Genomic DNA, 3,738 nt, shown 5'->3' on the forward strand with positions numbered 1-3,738 from the left:
TGGCATACACATTCCCACCAACAAAGTACATAAAAACATAACAGGAAAATAATAGGTACTATACTTACTAATGCTCTTAATTGTAGTCTACCTCTTCTCCCATTTAACAGAGAGATACAGGCTGACGAACAGCGATGTTATATATCTCAGAGCAACAGGAAGCAAACAAGGCCTGTATAAAAAGTCCCAGCCCCGCAACTCACTTCCAGCTTGATCAGATGATTCAGCCCATTTGTCCCTTTGAGGCATTCTGATGCAACTGCAATCCTGGGAAAAGGGCCATGCAGGCAGCATATCACTATGGAACACACCTGGATAGACCCAGCCTCTGATCCATACCAGAGTGAAGTACAGATCAGCGGAGTGGCGTCAAGTGCCAGCACAGTCACCACAGGGCCTGGCGTTCAAAAGGGTTGTGTTGGGATAGAGTGATGGGAGAAGACAAACTGATATTCAAGAGAGGGGAAAGGGAAGATCATGTATCTGATCTTCCCTTTTCCAAGCATCAAGTACTCTCAGAGCAGCTCCACTTCAGCCATCATCTCTCAGGCACCATACCCACCCCAATCCAGCCACCTTCTCAATTGCAAATTTTCCCTTGGCTTCCATAGTGAAAAGCACCAGCAACCTAAAGAGCTTCCCAGCAGGGAAAACTTCCCTCACCTCTCTTTCCTCACGAAAAGCAATGCCTCCCATCATGAGCATCGTTCCAGGCAGGCCCCAACCTATTGACCCTCCTGCATCTCCCAACTGAAAAACTTCCTGATTTGCCTACCCTCCCCTTTGTGAAAACCCTCCTCTTGATAACAGAGAGACAAGTGCCTCACTTTGCTGTGGAAACAGCCCAGCTACCCACAGCAACAATATCCTAAGCTCACCACTGAGGAGTCCTTTGGATAGGCTGTAGATCAGAGCAATAGAATTGGTAGGGTAGTTGCAATATATAAAATACGTTATCTGCTAAAATACATGGGCTCTGTTTACCACCACACTACTGCAATATGCCAGTCAAGAAATCAAAGGTCTAATTCTATGTACTCCAAGTCACGTTACTAGTCTTTAGTCATGTGCATAGACTTCTTATCATTGATAATTTTCTGCGAGAGTAAGGTTTGCAGGAACAAGTCCAAAGCTCTCTATTTATAATCCCCATTACGTATAGCTGAATTTATTCACAGCATATAAAAAATTACCATCAGATAGCAGTCTCTGCCCCAGTTCATAGTGGATAGAAGCCAACATCATTCCAAGTGCTCTCTTACCTGTCACTTTTATGGGCAATCTGACCAAAGGGGCCAACAACTGAATAAAACAGAATATTGGCAGGGCAAATTTGCATTACTGGTGCATGTATTGCTCCTGTGATATGGGTAACAAAGTCTCTGCCTGTAGTAATTTCTATGTGGCACCTTCCACAGGGGCTCAACTGACCACACCTGCAAAAAGCATTTTAATCAAACCAACCGACCAGCATTAGTGAAGGGGGACATCCTTTGCCCCATCCAGCCTGAGAGATTGCAGGTGGACTCTGGTGGTGTGAAGACAACAATAATTTCTACTGTCAGCTTACTCTTAACAATAGCCAACTCAATCACTGCTACTTCCATTGCTGGATCTATTAAAAAAATCCACCAAAGGTATAGACGGACACCTAAATGTCTTTGCAAGCAAATGCCTCAGGAAAATGCACAGTATTAAATAAAATGAATTTATTACAAATTCTGAGATTCATCATAGAGTTCAGCAACTTGTTATCCAGAAAAGATGATGGAAATATCTGGGACATGTGCTAAGAAAGAAGCCAGACCATCTGCCATGACAGACCTGCCTTTGTGCAGCGGAAGGAACATATAGAGGGGGCCAACTGAGAGAACCCCTCCATCAAACAGTGCTTAGAAAAGAAAAATGCATGGGACTTGACAAAGCCATAGAAAGGGTAGCCCATGAGGGACAATGGTGGCATTTTACAATGGACTTGGGAGAGCTGGGTTCAAGTTCAATCTCTACCACAGACTGCCTGTACAGGTCATTTAATCTACTTGGTGACTCACCTCACACAATGGGGTAACACTTCCCCACCTTCCAAGGGTATTGAGAGGATAACATGGAAGTTAAGCACCTAAATTCCTTTGATGATCTTGGCCTTAAGTCAGGTGCTTAAAAACAAGAGTGATGAGAGCCACATAAATATATCAATAGATAGATGAGGGTTCTCAACTCTCATTGACTTCAGCAGGAGATGAGAATGCTCAACATCTCTAAGGTTGTGAGCAACTACATTCGGAGGCCTTTGATATTTATCCTACAGGCTCTCTCTCAGCCACCCATCTAATTTGTCTTTTCCACAACTGCACGAACCAAACAAGCTGAGTGCTATAACTGCTGGGAAGGCAACTGCTGTTAACATTTGTTTTGTAAATACAGTAAATGTAGAGTTCATGGGTTTTAGTCAAGTAACTGAATGCATCCCAGTTGGAAAGTAAATTTTTCTAACAAAGGTAAGATATGTAGCAATGTCTACTAACCCTCCACATACCCTCATCCATTTGTATTTGGAAACAGTGGGTCACCAGCCTTCTTTCTGTAGTGTTTGCTGCCACAGCTAGCTTGGGCAATTTCCTGCTATTGAAATCTTTTGTTTACACAGTCTTGATTGAAATGAGAGACACAAACGATTTACCATCCACTCTCTATCATACCATGTGGCTTTTGGGGGGGTTGCAAATTCTTTTAAATCTGTGGAAAGAAACAAACACCCTCGTTATGCTCTTTGGAAGAACAAATTTTATTTGCTCAGAATTATATAAATGCCTAGATGACTGTGGAACTGAAAAAGTACAGTTAAGGGGTACAACCAGCCAAGCCACAAGTACTATATAGGAGAACAGGGCCTACTCTGCCACAGAAGCAGAACAAAGTTCCTAAAGGCAGCAAAATTCCTTTGTATTGGTTGCCAGAGCAGAGAGTGATTCTGCAAGGGATGCATTTTCTTCTTTGGCAGGTTGGAAGGGGAAGGCATTCAACAGTCTGCTTAGGACAGCAAAAAAGAGGTCGCACAGTGACTTGGAGAGAAGGTTTATCTCTTTCACACACACACACTCACAGAACAACTGCCATATTCCAAGCAGCTGACTAGTGCCTGGGTTGACCTCCATCTCGGGAGCAAAAAGTTGCTGAGCGACTCAGAAGGATATTATCTAGGTTCACATCCTGTTAATTCAAGTAGTTCAGGAGCAGCATGGCATTTGCAATAGAAATACTGGCAAGTGACTGCTGTCTATTCTAGGCTACTTCTCCCTATGGCCTACATCCAGGTCTTTCACACACACTAAAATCTCTCTCTGCTCTAATGGGTGCCAACCACGTTCCCTTCTAACAGCTTCACTTTGCTGCCTTTCTAACCTACTAGGTAATGTCATGAGGCTGGGATTTTTGAAGAAGTCCAAGAAAGTTAGACAACTCCCACGGAAATTCAATGGGACTCCTTTAGGCTGCTTTGAAAACCCCAGCTCAAGCAACCACCAGCTCAAGCCAGCATGAGATACTAGTTTACTCTATTCCCTTACTGTAGTGCAGATCCCCATGACTGTGCTATATGATAATGACTTGGCATGGAGACACCTGATAATATATCTGGCTGAAGTGACAGCAAGTGGTTTGCCATGGATTCAGCTGAAACAAACCTAAGAGACTATGGTTCAGCTGCTTGGCTCATGCTAGAAGTGCAGTTGAGAATAG

At 43.5% G+C, this 3,738-nt stretch overlaps 1 protein-coding gene across 2 annotated transcripts in view; it reads right to left on the minus strand.

Annotated features, from left to right (window-relative positions):
- STAB1 (stabilin 1) overlaps positions 1-151 on the minus strand; it is a 123,988-nt gene extending 123,837 nt beyond the window's left edge. Inside the window, exon 1 of one of the 2 annotated variants that reach the window (XM_050957663.1) lies at positions 69-151. The gene's annotated coding sequence lies outside the window, so the exon portion shown is untranslated. The remainder of the gene's footprint in view (positions 1-68) is intronic. The other variant, XM_050957662.1, reaches the window with a different exon arrangement.
- Between the last annotated feature and the right edge of the window lie 3,587 nt (positions 152-3,738).

The sequence above is a fragment of the Gopherus flavomarginatus genome, chromosome 6 (assembly GCF_025201925.1).
Source record: "Gopherus flavomarginatus isolate rGopFla2 chromosome 6, rGopFla2.mat.asm, whole genome shotgun sequence".
In the NCBI taxonomy this organism is placed as follows: Eukaryota; Metazoa; Chordata; order Testudines; family Testudinidae; genus Gopherus; species Gopherus flavomarginatus.